This window comes from Triturus cristatus, chromosome 4_1 (genome assembly GCF_964204655.1).
Source record: "Triturus cristatus chromosome 4_1, aTriCri1.1, whole genome shotgun sequence".
NCBI lineage: Eukaryota > Metazoa > Chordata > Amphibia > Caudata > Salamandridae > Triturus > Triturus cristatus.
This window is the reverse complement of record NC_140585.1, coordinates 205,717,202-205,742,417: the sequence shown is the minus strand read 5'-3', so window position 1 is coordinate 205,742,417 and position 25,216 is coordinate 205,717,202.

Sequence of the window (25,216 nt, the reverse complement as noted above, 5' to 3'; positions counted from 1 at the left end):
GATGTGATTGTCTGATGGAAATGCTAGTGTTTCCTAATGTTTCATACTAAACAAGAGCAAGTGGGTTGAGTGCAGAAAGCTGCAGTATTAGCCTAGTCTACTAAGCTGTTCTTGGAAGCGTCTTTTTGTGGGAATGTGGTTGTGAAGACCCTAATATTTCTTTGAGGCTCATTTACGAGCTAATTGAACTGTGGGATAAATCACATGATGAAACCACGCAAACCCACCTGACATGACTCTGCGTGCATTAGTCAATGTGAACTAACACAAGATAGTGCAAGTCACTGCCCTGTGTTGCTCTGTCCTGGAAAGACGTATTATGGGTTGTGGGTTGGTGTACCCACACACCCACCCATTTTTTTTTCAGCATTTTCAGATTTACTGACACTAGTACGCCTGGCAATGCCTCAAAATACTGTGCCTTCCCAGGTGAAGCTCTATGAGGAGAAATCATTTTACTTCTCCATGTTTTTTTCTTCTGTCTTTCTAAGTGCGCTTGATTCTGCAGCACAAGTAGAAAGGGAAACAACCTCAGAGGATTGATTTTTTGTCTCTTCCTGCAAAAAATACAATTGTGCCTGGAATACAGGGACACTTTTACTAAGGTGCAGGGGTGTCTTCATTAGCACCAGGCTGGAATCAGTCTGCCACTTAAGGAGAGAGCAGGAATTCATCAGATTTGGCGCATTCCTGCTCTCGCCCTGTCACGCAGCACAGCACAGGAAGTTGTCTTGCTGCATTGCACTGTGTGACTTGTTAGAACATCTGCCCCATTGGGTATTATTTAAATGTGACCAGATGTGGGACATTTGCCAGAAAAGTTTGATGTAGCATCTACTGTCCTATGAGGTATGAGTGTATAGGTTGTGCCTGATCGAAATTGTAACTAAACAGGACTAATCAGAGTAATTTCGGTAATTTCGTGTTACTCTTTTGATGCAAAATTTACAAAGATTACATGATTTTGCCGGCTTGCACAACTGAGATTCATTTGATGCCACAGTGCCTAATGCAAGAGCACAGGAACAGAGCATGAGGGGTTGCTCCTGTTCTGTTGTATTTTGTGCTAATTTATTAGTGCCAACGTTATGCTCTTAGAAAATAGTGAAAAATGTAGGCTATGTTCCTTGGATAATTCTGCGTAATCTCGCATAATTCTTTACTGTAATCTCACACTATTTCACTACACCAAAATATGTGAGTTTTGCCCACCCCTATTATTGAGTTTGTGAAAATAAACTTAAAAATCTCTTGGCTTTTTAAAATATATTCTGGTAACATGCCATGCTAACAATCACACGTGGTTATACATGGATTATAAATGGATTTTATCTTCTGTCTGCTTAAAACTCCAGATGACATTCAAATTCTTCTAAAATTTCCACAGCCTTAGCAGGCTCTGAAGCCAAAGTGCTCAGTGTTGGCAAGGGATGCGGGAATGTGTGAGGCCATGATGAGCTTCATTTAGGGGAAGATCCTGACACCTCCACATTGTATATGCTTTCACTGAGAGCAGCAGGTTTCTTTCACTTGATCATTCTGAATATACATTTATTGAGAGTAATTGTACATATACTTGTTGATTTTATGTGAATTTAGGCTTTTAGCTGCAACTGGCTGTTTTCTAGTAAGAGCCCTCGTAATTTGAAAGGAGTTGCTTTGCTGTTGGCTATTTTGCTTTAAATGGTAGTTGAACTTTGGCTTCTTGGTGTGTTGTGATTTATTTTTAGCATGCTTCTCCACCAAACTCTATCTTTATCTCAAGTTGCAGTAACCGCGCTTCATTTAAGGGTACATGTGGGCATGCATTGGTTGTTTTCCCCTCTTCTGAATTCATAATTTCTTTTGCTGTTTCCCTTTTCTTCTTTGGCCCTCTCTTTCATATGATGTTTCTATTAAGGATTTCCTGAAATCCACATCCCAGAGGTTGAGGGACCTCCTTAAAGAACTGATGGCTAGTCCCCAATTTGATGGAGACTGTCAGAGACTTGTGATTTTTCTACCGCCAAGCCCAAGAAAACTGCGGGGGTGGCATCGGACACGGCAAAAGTATGGTGGTCGTGCCGGCCCCCTCCTGACATGGAGGAAAGCCTGTCACGCACCTTGGTGACGCAACAGGTGCGTATCCCCAACGATTGGTTCCGTGCCCGGGGCGTGACCCGGAATTAATTGGAATCACTTCTGGGTAACGCGATGGGCTAACGCCAGGCCGGTTAGAACCGGTCTGGCATGGAAACCCCGGATAAAAGGCTGAGGAGGGCAGGAGTCTGTCTCTTCGCTCCTCGCTCCCCAGCCTGCCACACCAGCCTCGCTAGGCTGTAATTTGACTTTCTTTTTAATCTTCCAGGTTCCTCGTTGATCACCATGGGATTATCGTGAGGATCGTCTCGTGAAGATCATCGCCGGATGGGGAGCTGTGTTTTGTCTCCCTTCTTTGTGCAGGCTAGCGGGGGAACACAACGCCGCGGAGGACGTCGGAGATCAGCAGGCGCGGTAGTGAGAGAATCGCTGAAGGCTTCTGTCGGTGTGCCCAGAGAACGCAATGGCCTCCCTGTTCAGATACCCGGTTGAGGTGGCGCTTATTTTGGTAGAGCGCAATGTGTGCAGCGCGCCTCGTAAGCAGCCGTTGTTTTGCAAGGAGTCACTGTGGCCTAATGGTTTAGGTCAGGGCCCCTTGCTCGCGACGTTAGGAAGGGCTCCTTTTGATTGTTTCAATTCCAGCATGCACTGCCTCGTTCGGGTTCCCGGTGCCCCGTGCAAGTACACGGTAGTCGTGTGCATTGGGATTAGTGCATTTAGTTAAGTGGTTACTTTTAAAGCGCGATCGGCGCTCCTGGAGATTAGACTCGGTTGTGGTAGCGCGTTGGGTAGAGAGCACTCACCGCATCCAGGCTGTTTTTTCTGATTGAGTTCTGGTGTTACCTGTGTCGAATATTAATAGGAATGAAGAAAATACTATGTGTGATCAAAGAGGCGCATTGGACCAGCTTTTATTTCCAATTGTGCAAGCATGTTAAGTTTAAGTTTCAACAGTGCCTGGCAGTGTGTACGTAGCACAATAGAGGCGGCGCGAGTGCCATATTTGCCGCATTGGAAGTGCTCTGTTCAAATTATTTAAGATTTTTTTGCAATTGTAAAGGAGGGGAATAATATCGTAGTGCTTGCCAGGAGGCTGCATAGCCTCACTGGGGGGCCACACTTGATCTGTTTCTTTTGAATGTTATAGATCCCAAACAACATCAACGATCACTGAGAGGCCCGCAAAGACTTCATCTGGTTTTGGGACAACCGGTGCAGCGCACAGGATACTTAAGGGGACACAGCGGTACAAAAGGGGGTGGTGATGGACGGAGCATCAGAATCAATCAAACACTCACACCCAGTCAACAGATCTGGGTTTGATCCATCACCGTTCTTTAGCCCACTCTGCCACCCCAGTTCAGACATGGCCATATGCAAATCAGTCTGACCCTGTGCCTCATGGGAACAGTCCAGCCCGAACTACCAAGCCATGCCTTCCCTGGACCGGAAACAAGCTTCCTAGGACCGGTTTCTGGCATTTCAGCCGTCTTCAGCCAGGCTTGCTTGAATCCAGTGGCAAAGTGAGCAAGGGACTCACGTCTGAGCATACCCTGCCAACTTATGGCGAACAAAGCGGTACAAAAGGGGGTGGTGATGGACGGAGCATCAGAATCAATCAAACACTCACACCCAGTCAACAGATCTGGGTTTGATCCATCACCGTTCTTTAGCCCACTCTGCCACCCCAGTTCAGACATGGCCATATGCAAATCAGTCTGACCCTGTGCCTCATGGGAACAGTCCAGCCCGAACTACCAAGCCATGCCTTCCCTGGACTGGAAACAAGCTTCCTAGGACCGGTTTCTGGCATTTCAGCCGTCTTCAGCCAGGCTTGCTTGAATCCAGTGGCAAAGTGAGCAAGGGACTCACGTCTGAGCATACCCTGCCAACTTATGGCGAACAAAGCGGTACAAAAGGGGGTGGTGATGGACGGAGCATCAGAATCAATCAAACACTCACACCCAGTCAACAGATCTGGGTTTGATCCATCACCGTTCTTTAGCCCACTCTGCCACCCCAGTTCAGACATGGCCATATGCAAATCAGTCTGACCCTGTGCCTCATGGGAACAGTCCAGCCCGAACTACCAAGCCATGCCTTCCCTGGACCGGAAACAAGCTTCCTAGGACCGGTTTCTGGCATTTCAGCCGTCTTCAGCCAGGCTTGCTTGAATCCAGTGGCAAAGTGAGCAAGGGACTCACGTCTGAGCATACCCTGCCAACTTATGGCGAACAAAGCGGTACAAAAGGGGGTGGTGATGGACGGAGCATCAGAATCAATCAAACACTCACACCCAGTCAACAGATCTGGGTTTGATCCATCACCGTTCTTTAGCCCACTCTGCCACCCCAGTTCAGACATGGCCATATGCAAATCAGTCTGACCCTGTGCCTCATGGGAACAGTCCAGCCCGAACTACCAAGCCATGCCTTCCCTGGACCGGAAACAAGCTTCCTAGGACCGGTTTCTGGCATTTCAGCCGTCTTCAGCCAGGCTTGCTTGAATCCAGTGGCAAAGTGAGCAAGGGACTCACGTCTGAGCATACCCTGCCAACTTATGGCGAACAAAGCGGTACAAAAGGGGGTGGTGATGGACGGAGCATCAGAATCAATCAAACACTCACACCCAGTCAACAGATCTGGGTTTGATCCATCACCGTTCTTTAGCCCACTCTGCCACCCCAGTTCAGACATGGCCATATGCAAATCAGTCTGACCCTGTGCCTCATGGGAACAGTCCAGCCCGAACTACCAAGCCATGCCTTCCCTGGACCGGAAACAAGCTTCCTAGGACCGGTTTCTGGCATTTCAGCCGTCTTCAGCCAGGCTTGCTTGAATCCAGTGGCAAAGTGAGCAAGGGACTCACGTCTGAGCATACCCTGCCAACTTATGGCGAACAAAGCGGCATATGGCCATGTCTGAACTGGGGTGGCAGAGTGGGCTAAAGAACGGTGATGGATCAAACCCAGATCTGTTGACTGGGTGTGAGTGTTTGATTGGTTCTGATGCTCCGTCCATCACCACCCCCTTTTGTATCGCTTTGTTCACCATAAGTTGGCAGGGTATGCTCAGACGTGAGTCCCTTGCTCACTTTGCCACTGGATTCAAGCAAGCCTGGCTGAAGACGGCTGAAATGCCAGAAACCGGTCCTAGGAAGCTTGTTTCCTGTCCAGGGAAGGCATGGAATAGCAGTTCGGGCTGGACTGTTCCCATGAGGCACAGGATCAGACTGATTTGCATATGGCCATGTCTGAACTGGGGTGGCAGAGTGGGCTAAAGAACGGTGATGGATCAAACCCAGATCTGTTGACTGGGTGTGAGTGTTTGATTGGTTCTGATGCTCCGTCCATCACCACCCCCTTTTGTATCGCTTTGTTCACCATAAGTTGGCAGGGTATGCTCAGACGTGAGTCCCTTGCTCACTTTGCCACTGGATTCAAGCAAGCCTGGCTGAAGACGGCTGAAATGCCAGAAACCGGTCCTAGGAAGCTTGTTTCCTGTCCAGGGAAGGCATGGAATAGCAGTTCGGGCTGGACTGTTCCCATGAGGCACAGGATCAGACTGATTTGCATATGGCCATGTCTGAACTGGGGTGGCAGAGTGGGCTAAAGAACGGTGATGGATCAAACCCAGATCTGTTGACTGGGTGTGAGTGTTTGATTGGTTCTGATGCTCCGTCCATCACCACCCCCTTTTGTATCGCTTTGTTCACCATAAGTTGGCAGGGTATGCTCAGACGTGAGTCCCTTGCTCACTTTGCCACTGGATTCAAGCAAGCCTGGCTGAAGACGGCTGAAATGCCAGAAACCGGTCCTAGGAAGCTTGTTTCCTGTCCAGGGAAGGCATGGAATAGCAGTTCGGGCTGGACTGTTCCCATGAGGCACAGGATCAGACTGATTTGCATATGGCCATGTCTGAACTGGGGTGGCAGAGTGGGCTAAAGAACGGTGATGGATCAAACCCAGATCTGTTGACTGGGTGTGAGTGTTTGATTGGTCCTGATGCTCCGTCCATCACCACCCCCTTTTGTATCACTTAAGGGGACACAGCAGGACCGCATTCCAGTGCTTCCGGGAGCCGCACAGGTTTGAGCTTAATCACCTGACCCACTGGATTAGCTGGTGGTGGGCTCTGGTTGTGCGGATGCTTGCGGTCAGTTTGTGTACCTCCAGCGTGGTAAGGTAAGGGCCTGGACTGTGGTCCAAGTCATTGCAGTACGTGGGAGTGCGTAAGTGAGGCTAGTACACGATTTTGCCTTTTTTGCTTGTTATAAGAGGCCATTGTATATACTTGGGGTGATAGCTTGCACATTACAGTAATACTGCAGTAGGTTTAGAGTAATGGCTGGGAAAGCAAAGAGAGGTGACCAGTGTTCTCATATGAAGAGGCTGATGGAGGCAATGATGAAGAAGATGGACGAATTGGGGCATGGTCTCCCTGATCTCAGGGAGAGGGTAGATGGGCAGGAGGGAACAGAGGAGAGGGCTAGGCGTAGCAAGGTGCCCCCCAAGACGGCATTTCCTCCCCTCACAAAAAGGGTTAGGGTAAGGAAGCGGGTGCAGGACGAACCAGTTACGCCTGTGGTCCCTGTTCCTTTAGGGGAAGTCCCACCAGTGGCACCTGTACCTCTGGGAGATGTCCCACCTGCTCCAGTACCAGTCCCTCCTGTTACACCAGTTGCCCCTGTGCCAGCTCCCCAGCCCAGAGAGGAACCCGCGCCCACAAGGGTGGTCCCTGTGGGTGGCCTCCCGCTGGTTATACCAGGGGTCACTGTGACAGTCCCCCAGCCCAGGGGGAAGCCCTGGCCTTCAGGGGAGGCCCCATTAGAGTGAAGCCCACAGCTGCCGGTAGTCCCTCCAGCGGGGTCAAATGCAATCCTGCAGGATATAGTTTCCCATTTGGCAGCAATCCTTCCATGGTTGGGGAAGGCAGGCATCCTTTCGTCAACAGTGGGGGTAAAAGACATCGGTAATGATTCACTCGCAGAGGCAAAGCGAATAGTTGCTCAGTTTCATACTGCACCAGTTGAAAAAACAGTTGAGGGTCCGGGTGCACCTTTCCCTGTCATTCCAGCGGGTGGTGTCAGCACACTTGAAACCAGCAAGGGATTACCGGGGAGCAGCCTGACAAAAGAGAAGCTGTCGGAGTCAGCTGGGGCCACTCCAGTAGGTAAGCAGCTGACATTGCCAATGCTGGATGTAGGGGAGTCCCGCACAGAGCGGGAGCATTTGGCGAGACATGTCATAAGAGAGGTAAAAGGCAGGATTTGGTCTGGGGAGTATGTTAATATGTTCTCCTTGCTTATTTGTGAAAAAGATAGGGAAGATGCCAGGAAGAATAAAGACTGGATGCTCCCTAGGGAATGGGCAAATGAACTCCAGATGTACAGGTTGGAAGAAAACTTGATTAATTGGATCAGAGATTTTTCCATATTCATGGCAGTTATGGCCGAGCGTTTCCCTAACATACAGGCGGAGATGGCTTGTTACCAGAGCAGGATTGTCCGGGCACATGATAAATTTGTGGGGGGGGGGTGGATGGAATATGACCAAAGTTTCAGGATAACTAAGGCATCTGACCCATCCCTATCTTGGGACCACATTGACACGATTGCATTGATAGATCTATTTGGCGGGGGATCACAAAATATTTCCAAGAGCCAGTTCCCACAGTCCTTTCAGCCCTTTCAGTCCTTTCGGTCTCAGTCAACCACAGGTTCTGCCAATAATACAAATGGCGGTGGAGGAAGGAAGGGGACATGTTGGGATTTCAATAGACAGACATGCACCAGACCCCAAGGCATGTGAAGGTTCAAAAATGCGTCTTCCATTTGTGCCAACCCGTCACACCCCAAGTCTAAATGTCTCAAGAAATCAAGGGATAAGGGTAAGAAGAAAGAGGAGTGAGGCAGATGCACCATTGATATAATGGCTCTGACACCCTGGTTCTACAAATATCATTGCCATTCCAATGCTAAAACCCTGCTAGATGGTTTCAGGTACGGTTTTAGGATACCAGCACCTGATTATGTGGGAACACCAGAGTGCAAGAATCAACTCTCGGTGCGGGACAACCCCAGTGTAGCCGCAACAAAAATTGACAAAGAGCTGCGCCTGGGCAGAATAGCTGGCCCATTTGATTCCATCCCTGTGGAGAATTGTGTCTGCTCCCCTTTGGGGGTGGTCCTCAAGAAGGAAGAGTGTGAATTCAGACTCATCCATAACCTGTCAGCGCCCAAGGGAAATTCATTAAATGACGCAATTAATGATGAGATTTGCAGTGTGAAAAATGCTCCCTTTGACCAAGCAGTAGAGATGCTCAGGGGTTTGGGCCCAGGAGCCCTGCTGGCTAAATCAAACATAGAGTCCGCTTTTCGTTTATTGCCAGTCCACCCAGCTGATTTTCATCTACTTGGTTTTCAGTTTCAAGGCAAATTCTATATGGACATGTGTATGCCAATGGGCTGCTCGGTGTCCTGCGCATATTTTGAAAAATTCAGTTCATTTTTGGAATGGGTTTTTAGACAGGTGACAGGGCATCAATTTGTTATGCACTACCTTGATGACTTTCTTATCCTGGGGTCACCGGGCTCCCGGGAGTGTGTTTGGCGCTGCAGGAACTTTGCACACTTATGCAGGCTTTTGGGGTCCCCTTGGCCCCGGGAAAGTTGGTTGGACCAGCAACAAAAATAGAGTTCCTAGGGATTGAGTTAGATTCCATTCAGGGGTATTTCAGGTTGCCTGCGGACAGGATCACCAAGTTTAGGGCGGCATTACAGCAATGCTTGGGTAGGGAGAAGGTCATATTGCACCAGTTGCAACAGACAGTAGGACAGTTGAATTTTGCTCTGAGGGTCATACCTATGGCAAGGGCATTTTCCCGATCCATCTCACAGGCCATGGCTGGTCTCAGGGAGAGACACCACTACACCAGGCTGTCAGCTGAGGTTAGGCAGGACATGCGGATCTGGATGGCATTCCTGCAGGACTTCAATGGCAAGGTAGTGTGGCCCGGTCCGCCCACTACTTCACCGGAGTTAGGCCTAATGACTGACGCTGCGGTTAGTGAGGGATTTGGTACCATACTCGGAACAGAGTGGGTGGCACATCGGTGGCCAGCAAGGTGGGTGGAGTCTGGCTTGACGTGTAATATTGGTTTCCTCAAACTGTTCCCCATCAGGGTAGCATTGACGGTATGGCCAGAACAACTGCGTAATCAACCAGTGGTGTTCTGGTCAGACAACATGACTGTGGTCGAATGCATCAATCAACAAGCTGCACGATGTAAAATGATTCTCCGTCTACTGAAAGAAATTGTCCTTTTATGCATGAAGCTAAATATGCAATTTAGAGCTAAACATGTGCCTGGTGTTTTAAACCAACCTGCTGATGCACTTTCTCGCTTTAAGATGTAGGTTTTCAGGGCACACCTCCCGGCTGCGGCGGCATATGACATCCCCTTCCCAGAACTACTTTGGCAGATTGGTGCCCCCAACTACCGGACCTCGTGGCAGCTAGCCTAGCACCCAGGAACAGGAAAGCATATGAAGGGTAATCCTTGCTGCCCCCTCTCACATGTGGAGGCTTACCTACAGTGTAGACCCTGTGACAAAGAGGGGCCTTTACTAGTACATGCAGATGGTATTCCACTCACACGTTTTCAGTTTAAGAAGGTCCTGGACAGGGCAATTCAGAGGGCAGGTTTGAACCCAAGCTGATTTGGTACTCAATCTTTTAGGCTAGGGACTGCCACTGAAGCAACGGCTAGGGGTTTAGCTAGCAACAACGTCCAAAGGTTTGGGAGGTAGTCCTCCAATTGTTATAAGCACTATGTGCGGCTACATATGTTGTGAATGGGATATTTGCCAGATGCTGATGCATGTGTCCTTCTCTGCTTTCATTTACAGTTTCTCAAACCTGTCACGCAGGGGGGAAACTGGAATCGCCACGACAACAACATCAGGCAACTCAAGGACTATCATCGCCAAATAAAGGATCACATGTCGTATGGATTATTGGCCATTCGTATGTAAGGCGTTTGTCTAACTTTTTTCTTACAGGAAATTATAAATCTAGGGCACGGCAGGCAGGTTTTAAGATATTATTTCATGGGAAGGGGGGCCTCCGCTTTAGTCAGTTTAGGGGTTTCGTACTAGACCTATTGAATAGGGGGGTGGCTCTTCCCAGTATTATTATTCTGCACCTGGGAGGGAACGATCTGGCAAGTGTGGGAAGAAGGGGGTTGATGGAAACCATAATCTCAGAAGTAGGTTGGTTAGCCAAGACTTGCCAGGGGTGTACTATTGTGTGGTCTCAGATGATACCACGATTCCAATGGAGGGGAGGGGAATCTGTAAGATCACTGAATAACTGTGTGAGGAGAATAAATAATAAAATAGAGAGGCTCTTCAGGGCTCCTCATCTGCAGACCATAGCCCACGGGTACATCAGGGGAGAGCCGTGCTTCTTAAAAGACGGTGTCCACTTGTCAAAGGTAGGCAATGAAGTGTTCCTAGAGAACCTGCTAGCTTGGTTTGGTGGCTTCAGAAGCAGGGCATGACCTCCTAGTGAGCGCAGTGGGGGGCCAGATAGTCGGTTAACTATGCTGGCCTGTGGCAGTAAGGTCATGATTGCTGAGCAGTAAATTTAAGGTCCTTAGAGAGCGGCGCCATTCTTGAATGGGGTCACCCAAGTGGGAGGGACAAGTGGTCTCTCCTAGAACTCCAGGGGCAGTTGGGTATGGGGGAGAGGGGAGTCGCACTTTCTCTCGGCTGGTTTGCCAACCCGCACGTACATAACGGCGCCAAAAAACGGCGCAGAACTGCAAGGGCCCCTTTTATGGAGATACTATACAGAGCGTATGGGGGTAACTGGGGGGTAAGTACCCTCACGGTAAACGGGCCCTCTGCCCATGCGCACTCCAGCAGGAGGGTGTGGTTAAATTGATAAGGATCTGACACCAGTTAGTGACCTTGCCGTGGGCCCAAATAGGATATGCAGAAAAGTAAATGCTGTGATGATTATTAAAGATATGTTAGATTTGGATAGGAAACCTTTGTATTAGAGTAATGTTAAGGTTAGCCATCTGACATCTGTACGGGCTGTAATCAATGTAATGCATAATTTTCTGCGTATCTTTTGTAAATATTGTATATATTAATAATGTTTATTAATTATGTTTAATAAATATGGCCCCACATCCAAAACTCCTCTCATGTCATTATCTGGGACTGGTTAAGGGAGCAGGGGGTGTAGATAGTACCTGGCCATATATATTGACAGCAGAGTGGAGTAAAGTTGTACTTGAGGATTAAGATGGCGCTGGCTGTCAGGGTATCTCAAACCGCCCCTGAGCCTCTCCCTTCTTTTCACATACTATCTTTTCTATTAAACCTGCTGCTGCTTGAGCTAGCATGAAAAAATATTTGATGCAACATTGTGTTAGGGCGATTTCCTGAAGTCATCAACTTGGAAGATGTTAGTCTTGCGTGGTTTCTGTCTTGTGATTCTGTTTCCTACAGCCAACTCTTGACTGTTTGCCAACATCCTTTCTGCTGGCTAAGTAATACTCAAAAGTAGATAGTGTGGTGCGTGCCAAGGAAGGGAACACATATGGTGGACACGTGTGTTGACTTGCAGATTGTTTACATATTGGACCCACACCTTATCCCGCATAGTTTTTTTCATTTATCTGCATGATAGCATATACAAATTTAGTGGGGGGGGAATGGCAGATGGCCATAATAAAATTATGACACATACCAAACAAGAAAGAGCATGATCTTGCATAGTGCATTAAAAGACATAATTACGATGACAACTAGAGTGAAGTTTTATGGTTAATGATTAGTGGCTACATTTTGATATTTTATGGGTCTGAGACCCATGGCAAAATATCTGCTATTGTGTGGTGGGTCAGCTAAGCATACATTTCCCTCATTATTCTTTATAGGGACTGGATCAATGTTAGGGGTGCAGAATATCTGTGTTTTGCCTTATTCAGGAGATATCCTGATTTCCAGCCATATTCTCATGCCAATCTCTCATCTTCTTCCATTGCACTCTCCGGATCTGAAGTGAGAGTGAGAGTAGCGATGCCATCTGCAGATGGCATTTCTTTTGCTTTGAATCAATGATCACACAAAGGCTTTATTATTCGACTTTCGAAAGTGTGCTTAATAAACGGGTCGATGTATAAAGCAACCAATATTGGGGAGCAGGGACAAACCTGTCCTGTTCTTCTAGTGACCTTAATACTTTGAGATTCCCTACCCATAATTTGAAGCCTGGCCTACTCAGATCCCCGGAGAAAGGAGGTGGCAAAGTATCTGGGGGTTAGGATCAGCAGTAATGTTGACTCTCTATTGTCGACCAATTTGAACCCTCAGTAAAGTTATCATATTATGAGGATTGTTTACAATTCAAAAAATTAAAGATGTAAAAAAGTTAAAAAAAGCGCAAGTTGTCAATTCTAGATTGATTGACATCAAAGGGGAGGTAGAGGTCAAAATAGTTATAAAAAAGATCTTCTCCTGTGCCACATGGCATTAATAAAGCACGAAACAGAAAAAACGAATGGGGTGGAAGTATTAGATTTGAATATTCTGAGCGCCTCTTTGTAGTTGCTGAACCCAAGGTTTCTACAGAGTTGAACAAGCCATCGTTGTCGTATAGATTTGTACCCCATACAGAAGAAAAAAACATGGGATACAGACTCTTCCTTGGCCCCACAGGCTGGACATTCTACAATTGCACTAGGAAGGGAGATTTTTTTATCGGCTAACTTGAAAGCCCAGCACTATAAAACAATCTTCAATCTTTATTTTACTACGGCAAAGCTCTTTGTGTGGGGCTGAAGGGAGGATGATAAATGCCTCAGGTGCATGCAAGGCTCAGCTGATAAGATACACATGTTTTTTAGCTGTGCAAAATTGGAAACTCTGAAGCTAGGGATGGAGGCGCTCCTGCAGGGGACAATAGGATATTAAGTTTCTATTACGCCATTTATGATGCTTCTTGGCTATGACAAACATAGATGCATTAGACATAACCGAGATTAACTTTATTTCTATCTTGGTTGCAGTAGCTCGGCTCCTTATAGTAACTAGACGGAAGCATCCCGAGCACCCTACCAATCAAGCCTGGTTGGGTGGCCTACTCGGTATACATAACCAAAAAAAGAGCCCTGTATAACTGTAAGGGGAGACGCCCTCAGAAAAGGGGCCAAAAGATTTGGTTACCTTAGTTTCCCTTGGCCAAGCTGATTACCAAAGACCAGGGCAGTAGGGATTGGTTTGTTCATGGCTCGTAGGGTGAATGTTTGGGAGCATAATATCTTGTGGTCTTAATTTTGAATTTGTATGATCTCTATAATATCAACAAAATGTTCCCTGCTGTAATTTATTTCACCTCTTTCAAAAGAGACTAGTATAATTAATTGTTTGTATAACCCATTTATACTTAAGTTAATGGTTTTGGTACAAGCTATTTATATATGTAATTGTATGAATTTGATATCTATTGCATATTTAACTGAGGTATTATTTTTCAAAACATGCCTATGTGAAAATATTATTAAATATGCAAAACTTTATAAAATGATTACCAAAATATAAAATATCATGCCATATACTACAGTGTTAAAGTCTAATTACAGTTAGATGAAGTATTATGAATTTAATCTAAAGTGTTTGTGGAAAAGCAAAAAGAAAATGCACTAAAAATGTTTGCTTAACATTTTATATTATTTTATATTATGACTAATGAAAAATCATGTCACTATGTAAAAAAAGGCCTGGATCAGATCGTTATGAAGTCTTTGCATTGTCCTTGCATCAGGCAAAGTGAGAGAAGAAAGAATAAAAATTGAGAATCTCTTCTCTCTCCTTTCATGCTAACCAGCAGCATCTTTGCTTACTGCCCTGCTCTACGTTGCATGAAAGTTTGGTAAATGGGCCCCAGGCTCGTCACATCATGCGAACAGAATACACATTAACTAGCTCCATGTTTAACAAGACGACACTTTAAGTGAGTTAACATTGGCAGCTGATCTACTACTACTAGTGGCGGGTGTTCCCACAAATAGAGGTGGGACCTGAACGGTGGCAGTATTTTCCTGCCAAGCATTTGCGCATCTTTTCTCCAGCAACTTTTATCCTTCTGAAATATTGCCATAAATTACCAGGAGGTGTGCTCTATTACTCCTGCATATGGAGGAAGATGTTGTTTTTTTAGCTTGATCTGATCTCGAGCAAAGAAAGACCAGTCTTCAGCATACATAAAGCTCTAACTCTTATAGAGAAATAAACCTACAGGCACAGTATGTGAAGATCAGGGACCTGTAAAGAAAGGGGCACCTTGGCTGAAAGGTAGGTTTCATAGTCTGTATTTCATGGGTTCATTACATTTCAGCAAGGCAAAGATATATAATTCATTATATTTAGCTGCACATATTTTGACCCATTAAAGGTGAAGGTGTTTAACTCTAAGCCATCCATGGGAGACTCAACGTGTTACCTGTGTTTACTGTGAGCTATTACAGCACCCAGGAGAATCGATCTCAAAGGTCTCACCCTCAAGATAAAAACAGCAGGAACCAGTTGTAGCTCACGGGATGGGCCGTCAGTGAGCTGTGCAGGCCTCCTGTGGGTGGAAGACATCTAAGGTGGCAAGGGGCCGTGCTTGGTGTCTATACACTGCAGGTGAGTTTGAACTCTATTGTTTCTTTAAACTGCTCATAAAATAACGCATCTCCATAGTGGGGAAAGAATACAAAGTGTAAGAGCTGGAGTAGACATCCATTTGCTTTACGTAGGGATTGTAACCTTCAGGCTCAGTCACAGGATATTCAGCAAGAGCTAATCCAAATCACCTACTTAGAGGAGACAGAACGAGAACATAAGATGGAGGGGGGAGCGGAGGGATGCATCTGTGCATGTGTTCAAAATACACACTCCATCGCAGACAGTGGCTGGCCATGTGTGTGTCTGTGTCAGACAAAGAGAGTTGGGTGGACATTCCCATACCTTCGGGTTGAGGTTTCGCTATATAAATCTGCATTAAAAAAATAAAAATTAGGATCCCCGCTCGGGCAGTGATTGAGCATTCCTGGGATCCGGTCTGCACATTTTTTCTTTAGGGGAAGCCTTTGATTAACTGTGGAGCAAATAGCGTAATTTATGAGTTGCGCATCTCAGAGCCACGGAAAGTGGATGCTGTCCGGCATTCTCAAGCGAGCAAATTATGACATGGGGGTGATTGTGCAAATAGTAAATATTGCCTTCTCTGCAATTGGTGTGCACTCGGTGCGCACTTCTCGCCTGGGATTGTTCCCACTTTACCTCTTTTTGCAAATTGATTAAAGAGGCAATTGGCTACTTTTCTCGTTATTTCATAAAATGGCGGGAAGGGGCTAATTCCCTCGGAGAGGACACCTACCGCTGTCATTTTCTGAAATGGTGTGAATAAGTAGGGCCATTTTATGGATTTCAGGGGCCCTCAGCCAAACGTATTTTGGAGACCCCTGTTCGGAACAGCTTTGAATTTAGCATACAATGTTAGCTCTTTCCTGCCCTCTGTGGCCAGGGCACTGACAGTGCACATGCACGCTTGTCCAAACGCTAAATCTGTTAACATGTAATATTCAGGGATAGTGATGTGTGCTTTCAATAATATGATACACCTGTGTTACATTGCCTTCAGTGCTGCCTTTGTCAACGTAGAGAGGGGCAGACTGTGGGGGAAACTGGTGCGATAGGGCATACCCCAGCCTATTTTAAACATTCTGACTCTTCTATATACGGATACCTGGGTGCACGTGAAACTAGGCGGCTGCACCCAGCTCTCCTCGAAAGTTCCCGCAAAAAAAGGACTGAAACAGGGCTGTGTGCTCGCCCCAACACTGTTCAATCTATTCATGGCCGACTTTCTGAAGGCGCTCGGTGCCTGCAACTCCCATTCACCCAAGATAGGAGGAAAAACATTGACCAATCTTATGTATGCAAACAACGTAGTTCTGCTTAGTCACACGTTGGCCTCCAACATCTATTGACAGACATGCATAATTATGCTTCAGACAACTTCAAAATAAATCTGAGTAAGGCTCGGACAATGACAATAAACAACAACAAAAAAACCTGCAGAGGAACTGGTTCCTGGGCGGCACTAAACGTGACCCAGCTCAGGAGTACAAGTATCTAGGAGTCATAATCGACAAGGAAGGGTCATTTAAGCACCAGAAAGAGGAAATAAGAAGGAAAGGACTGTTGATAGCTCTATCGATTAAAAACCTTGCAAATAAATTGATGGGGCCAACTTTGACCGCGCTGCTGAAGGCAGTCCAGGGTAAACTTCTCCCCTCGATTGCCTATGGCAGCGAGGCAATGTGGAGAAGAGATGCTAAGGATCTGGACTATACACAGGTCAAAGCATACAGAACCATGTTCTGCCTTCCGCCCTATACATCACCTGCTCAAATAAGGTTGGAGTTCAGTCTTCTACAATAAGATTTTGCCAGGTACAGCTCTTGTATCATTTGCTGGCACAAGTTCAGAAGCGACAGTACAAACACGCTAAATTACCTGTTGTGGCATGACATACAGCATTGGGAGTACTCCCAAGCTAGAAGCTACCTTCAGCTAGCCCTGGAATCTACCAACTCATGGGACTTTGGGAGATGCAACTTGGCACTTTAATCTTTAAAAAACTAGTCTGGAAGTCCATAAAACAAATTTCCTTGGTGGAAGACAAGGCTAGCTTCTCAAATAGATCTCATGCCTGGATGACCTTGAATTCTTCCAAATCACTTTCCTCACAAAAAATCTTCAACCAGGGATATCCTAAAGCCATAAAAATGAACTTTTTAAGGCATAGACTGGGAATTTTTCCGTGTGTTCAGCATCTTCCACCATGGCTGAGAACAACAGTACAAGACACGTGTAGGCTGTGTAACATCAAGCAAGGAGATATTTTACATCTAATCTGCTCATGCCCACTGCTGGAGCATCATCAGTTTTACGACCAACACCAGTAAAGCGCCACTTTTGCACCAAGAGATGAGTTAGAATTTTTGATGCATTTGTTAATCCTTGCGGCATGGAGCCCTATTTTGTAAATACAGTGCATCCAGGGTGTCACATGGACATTTGATGCAGGCACAAGGAAACTGACACATTTAAGCTGATGGTATTAGTTTCTTGTAAATGAGGCCCTTTGTATCTTTGGCTCACTGCTTGGTTATTTTGGCCCGAACAGTGTATTCTCGCTGATGGAGAGAAGAAGTAAGCACCGCTCATTCTAGTCTCTCATTTGAAACCAAGGGTACAGCAGAGCTATAAACTGCACCCAGAGAGCATTTTGTCACATCAGTCTATGTTTCTTTACAGCTGATATTTTCATTAAAAGTAATGTTATATATACACATTCAAGTCCCCACCTTTTATTGTTGGCTAATTGCATTGTGAGTCAAACCCTGAAGCAGACTACATGGTCTCTACATGTATTGTTTTCTTTGCCACTATCTTGCATACCTGTTTTAGTGCATTCAGTGTGAAGGATTATTTTATGCAGTATTTGGCTTTTCTAAAGCATGAATGTCTCTGTGTAATACTGTATCTTTTTATACCTTTTATTTATATTTCACAAAGAGATTCTTACAGCCGAGTTTCAATTGATAATTGTGGTGTGCTCTGTTTTAGCTTGCGCTTATATTTAATTAAAACTGTTTACTTTAATATATTAACAAGCAGGCAAATCTGAATGAGGTATCGTTATCAGGGTTACACTATTTTTCAATACATATGTGTTGGACTCGGCCCTTTTTGCAGGGTCATCCCTGAACTTTTTGCCTTCCTCCTATATTTTTTCTGACCTGTTGTTGGCTATTTTATGACTCTGGGCACTTTACCACTGCTGATCAGTGCTAAAGTGCATATGCTCTCCCTATTGTAAATTATTGTACAAATTAGTGATTCCATGATTGGTTGGTTTGGTTTACTTGTCAGACCCTAGTACAGTGCACCAGGAGTGCTCAGGGCTTGTAATCCAAATGCTGCTGGTGGGCTTGCAGCACTGGTTGTGCCACCCACAGAAGCACCCTGTAAAAATGTGTCTAAGGTCTGCCATTGCAGAGCCTGCATGCAGTCTGGTACTGTCATGCTGACTGGGCAAGTGCACCCACTTGCCAGTCCGTAAACCTTACCTTTTTTCATATCAGACACCTCTATGGTACGCCCAAGGGCAGGGTGCATTGTAAGGATAAGGTAGGACATGCCCTGGTGTGTGTAGCATGTTCTAATAGTGAATTACAGCCATTTTCGTTTTCACTATTGCAAGGCTACCTGTTCTCCATGGGCCAGAATGGGCAGTTTGGATATTACATTTTATAATCCTAACTGACTCAGAGAAGATGGTAAAAATTCGAATTTAGTATGCCTGAACTCAGGATGATAAAATACATCTTTTAGTGAAGTTGGTTTTAACATTCTGTGCTTGAAAATGCCACTTTTCGAAAGTAGGCATTTCCTTGTCTAACCATTCAAACCTGCCTCTGCTAGGTGTGTATTCTTTTGTCTGGAGTTTGAGTGACAGGGCTGGGGAATTCCAGGAGACAGGGTGAGGTGCCCCAGTGGTGAATAGAGAGATCTGCATCTAGATGGGTGGGAGGAGTTGCACCTGGGACCTGAATAGGGCTGTGCCTGCCTTCCACAATGCTGGCTCCACCTCCTGGGGAGCGGCTGATGTCTCTGCCCTGCACAGTGAATGAAGAGAAGGAATCCTGTCAACAAAGTGCTCCAGGGCTGTACTTGCCTCCTACAATGCTGGCTCCACCTCCTGTGGGGCGACTAATGTTTCTGCCCTACACTGTGAAAGGAAAGGAGAAGTCTGGTAAACAGACTGCTCAGGAACTGGTTTGGAATGGGCAAAGGCCCCTCTGCCTTCAGAAGAGAAAGGATTTGGGACCCTGATCCCAAGAATTTAGCTCACTTTGGGAAAACAAGAAGAACCTCTGCTGAGGGAGGAACCAGAAGAAGCTGAGGAGGAAACTATCCCTGAACCTGGGGGATTGGCCTGCAGTGGTTGCCTTAATAACAAAGAGAGGAGAAAGGAACTTTATGTGTACTTTTGCTCAACTTGTGAAGGATCTCCAAGGGCTTGGAAAAGAGCTTGCCTCCTGCTGAAGTCTCAGGAACAACAGACTTCACCCCCCAGCTCCCCAAAGTTCTTTGGAAGTGCCTGCTGCTGTTATTGGGCCTTCTGAGGGACTGCGTGTCGCAAGGAGCTGGAAGCGTGACTCAAGAAGGAGAAGCATGCTGTTGTCGTTGCATCTCGTAAAGTGTGTCGCCGCTGCAGCATCGCATCAAGCGGAAGCATCTCGCATCATCCAGGAAGTGTCTCGCAACGCCGAAGAAGCGTGTCGCCATTGCAGCCATCGTAGTTGTCGCATTGCACCGCATCAAGAAAAGAGTCTTGCATCGAGGAAAGAAGCGTGTCGCCATCGCAGCCATCGTAGTTGTCACATTGCACCACATCAAGAAAAGCACCTCACATCCACGGAGAAGCGTGCCGCCGTCGGAGCTGCTGTCATCGCATCGCATAAAGGGTTGTCGCCGCTGCAACATCGCATCGAGCGGAAGCGTCTTGCAAATGTCAGAGAAGAGCGCCGCTGCCAAGGCCGCTGTCGTCGCATCGCGTAAAGGGTTTTGCCGCTGCAGCTGAAGCATCGAGTCGAGTCTTCTCGCAACATCGGAGAAGCGTAATGCATCTGGAAGATCTTCACATCTTTATTTCTTTGCACCAAAAACGTCATCGCATCAACATCGTTGCAACACTTTCGTTGCCCTGCGTGTCGCATCTAAAAGGTACATTGACTTAAAGTGTCGCATTTAAGAACTTAAGAGAACTAAGCAAAATTCTACCATCTAAAGTTACAGTATTATGTATTTTTGTCGTTTAAAGGTCTTGTGGTAAATCTATATAAAGCATACTTATTTTTTATATAAAACCTGTGTGGTGTCCATCTGTAGTGTTGTCACTGGGTTACTGTATGTGTTCACAAATGCTTTACACACTGCCTCTGAGATAAGCCTGTCTGCTCGTGCCAAGCTACCAAGGGGGTGAGCAGGGGTTATTTTAGGAGTGTACCCCCTTACCCTGACTAGAAAAGGAGGTCCCTATTTGTCACAAGTGCATACCTGTGCCAACTAGAGACCCCCAAGTCTAACAATACGCAATATCATTTCTTGTCAGGTATCTAAAGTGCATTTAACTTTTCTGAACATTTTGTCCCTTGAAAGTGCAGGGAAAAACTGCTAAGAATGTATTCACTGGATATTAAAGCAGACGGCAATGTCTTCCAGCTCTAAAGTACAAAACATATGTTATTAATTTATGTATTTATTTATAGAGCGCAGCATTCATCCCAGGGGATATCAAGACACCAGTAGCGGAAAAAATAGGCTTGGCTGCTGGTGGGGGGGGGGGAGGGGGGAACAGGTGGGTATTAGTTTTTGGGGAACAGATGGGTTTTTAGTTTCTTTCTGAATGCCAGGTAGTTAGATGTGAGCAGTAGATTAAGGGGGAGTTCATTCCATTTCTTAGCTGTCAGATATGAGAAGGAGCACCCTCCAGTCCTCACTTTCTTGATGCGCTTTGTTCTGGCCAATGCTTGATGTAGTGACCGTAGGCTCCTTGAGGGGACATAGAACTCAATTTTCCCCTGAAGTATTTTGGGGCCACTTTGATACAGTGCTTTAAGTGCATGACTGAGCAGTTTAAATACTGCTCTTTGATGCATAGGTAGCCAGTGCAGGTTTTTCATGCACATCAATGTTGAGCTGAGTCTGCTTTTGTTGCACACTAGTTTAGCTGCAAAGTTTTAAGGCACTTGTAGCCGCGTGAAGAGATGCTCGGTCATGCCCACAAATAAGGTGCTTCCATAGTCGAGCTGACTTATGAGCAGGGCTTGCGTGACTGTTCTTCTGCAGTCCAATGGGATCCAGGGGAAGAGTCTAATTAACAGTTTCAGGGTGGCACATGGTCCTTCATGGATAGTGTGTCATCAATAAGGATGCCCAGGTTTCATGCGCATTGCTTAGGGATTGGAGCAACACCAAGAGTTTGTGGCCACCATGTGGCGTCCCAAATTAAGTTGGCCCCTCCAAAGAGCAGGATTTCCGATTTCCCTGCATTTAATTTCAAACAATGCTCATGCATCCTTTGTGCCCTCTCTGAAAGGCAGTTATGTAGATTTATGTTGGTGACTTCAGGTCTTTCCTTAATTGCTACCATCAGCGGTGTGTCGTCTGCATAGGAGCAAATATCAATTCCTCATTTTCTACTGATTTTCGCCAGAGATGATACATAGGCATTGAATAAAGTGGGGCTTAGCGATGCCCCCTATGGGATACCACAGCTGATGGTGCTAGATTTAGATTGGAAATGACCTAGTTGAACCATTTGTTTTCAGTTGCTTAAAAACTAACTGAGCCATTTCAGAGTTTTAGAGTGGATTCCCTTTTCATGAAGGGTTTCCACCATTCTGTTATGTGAGACCGTGTTGAACGCTGCCGATAGGTCTAAAAGTATCAGAGCTACGGCTCCTCCCTGGTCAGTACACGATTTGATGTTATCCAGTACTGCCAGTAGCGTTGCCTCTGTGCTGTTAGTGACCCTTAAACCAGTCTGTGAGGGGTCTAGTAGATCGTTAGGTTCTAGGTAGTTTGATAATTGTCTATTTACCAACCTCTCCAAAACTTTAGAGAGGTATGGAAGTTGGGAGATTGGGCGATAGTTTTCAGGGTTGAGGACATCTGTTCCTGCCTTTTTCAGCAGAGGGATTACTACTGCCTGTTTCCAAATATCAGGAAACGTGGCAGTGTTAAGAGAGTTATTGAAGAGCTGAGTGACATATGGGCAGAGGATTGAGGCAGTCTGAGCAAAAATTAAATGAGGACAGGGGTTTAGGGGGGATCCTGACATCACTTCGCCCATTGCCTTTAAGACCTCGGTCTCTGTGAAGGGGCGAAATTGCTCATCTCTGATGAAGCTTCTGTGTGTGGGGTCTGGAATATTCGACTAATTATGTCTGTTTTCGTAATAGGACTGAAAGTGGAGTATATTTTGTTTATTTTATCTGAGAAGAAGTTGCTGATTTTTTCGCAAGCTTCTGCTGAAGGGGGTAGAATTTAGGACATGCTGGCTGGTTTACTGAGTTCTTTGACTATTTTGTAGAGCTCCTTTGCTGAATTACAGTTTTAATTGATTTGTTGTGCATAGTAAGTCTTCTTTGCATTTCTTATAGCGTGATTGTAAATTTTAAGTTCGGACTTATACCGTAATCTATCTGTTTCCTGTTTGGACAGTCTCCATTGATGTTCGATATTTTGGCACATTCTTTTGAGTACCTTGAGTTGGGGTGTGAACCACTTCCCAGTGGGGGTCTTCGAGATCGCTTGGGTTTTAGCTAAGGGGCGAGATGGTCCAATGTCGTTCTGATTTCCGTCTCAAGGTTGGCTGCTCCCATGCTTACTGCGAGATCAGTCAGGGTCTGAGTGTTAGGGGGGAAAAGTGTGATTGGAACGATGTTTCAGTAACTAGTCTCCAGGCTCTGTTAGTTGTCTGTTGGGGCTTACAGGGTTGAGTTGGTGTAGCCGGTAGACCCAGTGAGAATGATATAAGCGAGTGGTCTGTCCATAATAATGGTTTTATCTCTTGAATGAGTATAGATTCAATATTGGAAAATAGTAGGTCAAGGGTGTGCCCTGCTGTATGGGTGGGCTCCTTGATCCATTGCTTCAGTTGAAGGATCTGCATGTCACTCTCCAGTTGTGAGGCAACCGTATTATCAGCTTTTTCGTAGTGAACATTGAAGTCCCATATTACTCTGTAATGCTTGTACTTCAGGCAAACCCGGAGGAGTTGGGTAAGTAGCCTGGTACTGAGTTCAACTTGGTGACCTGGAGGATTGTAAATCACAGCGCCAGCCAATATGGTGAGACCGTCATGAAGTAATTGGAAAGATAGTATTTCGTGCTCATCCTGTTGTGCCACTTGAACAGGCGGTCTTTGAGCAGTATCGCTACCCTTTCGCCCATACCTATCTTGTTTGACAATTTTGTAGTTGGCCGGTAAAGCATTAGCAACGTCAGGGCAGTTGTTTTCATCCAACCAAGTTTCAGTGATGAAGACAAGATCAGGGTTCCTCTCACTAAGAATGTCCCAGATATCAGGGGAGTGCTTTGGTATTGATCTTGCATTAAAATATATGCAAGACAATTTGTAGAGGTCTGATTCTCCCAGCCTACCTGTCTGACTTTGCCTCAAACTGCACCATTTGCAGACAAGGCAAGAAAACGGGCCATTCGCGTGTCCTGGATGAGCTCTTGAGCACCGTGTGTGATAATTGCCAGTATTGTGCGAGAGGGCTAGCAGTGAGTCTCTCGTGTATCTAAGAGTGGTGCTTGGAGCTGGTTTATCACGGGCAGGGGTTCTGGCCCCTGGCCATTACCGTCCATGGACGGGCGCAGACGGGCTTGCCTTAGGTGCGCCTTTGGTGCGCCAGCGGCACACCCGCTGCGTGCGTCCGCTGCGCATCCGCTGTCACATCGGTTTAATATTGTGGAGAGCGCGGGAGCCTAGCTCTGCCCTCCCAAAGACCAGAAGTGCCCAGCGATTGGTCCTGCTGCTTCCTGAAACCCCCTCCACTCAATCGGCACACAGCCACAGTGGACCGGGGCGGGAAAGCCAGCAGGGAAGCAATGGAAGAAGCAACAGTGCAAAGTAAGCAAATGATTATCAGAAAATTATTGATGGGAAGATTATGTCCTTTGAGGCTGTACCAAACTGATGAGTAATATACCCACCAACATGAAACAAATGACAGTATCACGTGCCTCTGAAGAACACTTTTTGATTCAATTCTTAGGCAGGATACTTTTATTTCTTATTGTAAAGTAAGCAGAATGCACTGATGCAGTTCTTTTTTTGTCCTAATCTCCTTTAAAAACATCCTTACCCAATGCCAATATCAACCCTCTAGCACACACGTTATTTTGTATTAACAGTGTTTTGTCCACGTCTGCTGTGTGGCTTGACTCTATGTTTCTGTCTTTGCCTACACATTTTCAATTCTGCATTTCATTTTCTGAGTAAACTACCATTACCTCCAGGTCCTTCCAGACCCCGTCCCATTCATGACATATGGCGATAACCATCTCCCTGACAGAAAAAAGAACAGAGGAATGCTTTCAACCCTACCCCACCAACTCCCACTGGGAGTACTTAACGAGTACCTACTTAGCATTCAGCTTGTTTTTTTTCTGGCTGGTGACAGGAATGAGGCAAGTTGCTGGGTGCTGCTTCTGCGGGTCTGTGGTCCCCGTCTGCTTGCTGGGCTGTTCTTGATGGCGTTTGTCTCATGTGCCTCTCAGCCTGCTGAGCTTGCCAGGAGGTGTGGATGTTGCTGGCCGGCCACTTGCGGCTGGTGCGCCGGCCCTCCCGGTTCTGGGTTGCGAGGGTGCATTTTCTTGGTGGCTGGGCCGGTTGGAGGATGCACTGTAGAGGCTGATTGCCGGCACGGGAGCTATGTTGGATATGCCCTTGGAGTGCCTGATTGCCAGTTTGGATGGATTGGCTGCTGCCCAGGTGCTCTGGCATTTGGAGCTATGGCTGTGGCAAGCAATATAGTCGGGAGTCTGTTGTCCACGAGGATTAGTACTGCATACCGATTTTCCTTCTCCCTTCTTTTCTGTGCCTATTGGCTGCTTTGGTATCCTGGCGCTTTTACACAGTGGCAATGTCTTCAGCCAGCTGTGTCACATGTCCCCCTCAGCCGCGGGTTTGAGTCCACACAATGGTTGTGATGACTTTACCCATTTCTCACATGGTTCTTGGTCTTGACATTATGGCGTGGTCCTTTGGTGTTCGTACCCGCCTTCCTGCTATGTTACCTTGTCGCATGGCATTGTGGATCAAGGGCAGGTCTTGTGACATTGATGTGTCTGGTCCCTCCTCTACCTGGTTTTGTATCACTCTACCAGCGGCTCTGTGTCGTTGGTTGACGTTTTAGCCAGGTGTGCTTTGTTTTTGGTTTTGTGGTCCTTTGCCTTGGGTTCTTAGGTGTCTTGCAGTGTCTGAGTC